This window comes from Colobus angolensis, unplaced genomic scaffold, assembly GCF_000951035.1.
Source record: "Colobus angolensis palliatus isolate OR3802 unplaced genomic scaffold, Cang.pa_1.0 Scaffold21, whole genome shotgun sequence".
Classification (NCBI taxonomy): domain Eukaryota; kingdom Metazoa; phylum Chordata; class Mammalia; order Primates; family Cercopithecidae; genus Colobus; species Colobus angolensis.
The window spans coordinates 649,953-650,516 of NW_012115266.1; the positions used below are offsets into that span (position 1 = coordinate 649,953).

The 564-nt window shown below is 62.4% G+C and overlaps 1 protein-coding gene across 2 annotated transcripts in view; it reads right to left on the bottom strand.

The window, feature by feature from the left end:
* CCND1 (cyclin D1) overlaps positions 1-564 on the bottom strand; it is a 10,636-nt gene that overhangs the window by 8,910 nt on the left and 1,162 nt on the right. The window lies entirely within an intron of this gene.

Genomic DNA, 564 nt, shown 5'->3' on the forward strand with positions numbered 1-564 from the left:
CCGCGCAACGGGCCGCGGGGTTGGGCGCCGCGCCTGCGAGACACAAAGGTGGCGTCCCAGGCCGCCGCGCCGCATTTCCCCAGACGTCATCTTTTCAAAAAATATTTAAAAATATTTAAAAAATAACTAAGTGCATAAAAAAACCCTGAAAATGACCCTCGGGCGACCCTTTACCCAGGCCGAGGGTCGGGTGTTCGTTACAGGCTCCGGGGGGAGCCCCAGGAATTCAAACTCCGGGGCCCCCCTTCCCCCTGGGCGCGGGCGGCGTTTCCCTCTCGCAAGGGCACCACGCCGCACTTTCAAAAATTATTTAAAAATACTTGCGGGCCCCTCAGGCGCCCACCGAAGGTCTGAAAATGTGCTCCCAGGCCCCCGGCTCGCTCAGAGAAGGTCCCCCAAGCCGAAATCCCTGCACACGGGGATCAAGCCCTGGCGTCTTGGGGGCCACGCGACCTTGCAGCCCGGCGTGCTCTCCGGCCCAGGCTGCCCATTCGGGGCGCCCCGGGACTCGCTGCTTGAACAAAGGGCCCCCCTTCCCGAGCGGGGTCCCCCCAAAACTCCCCA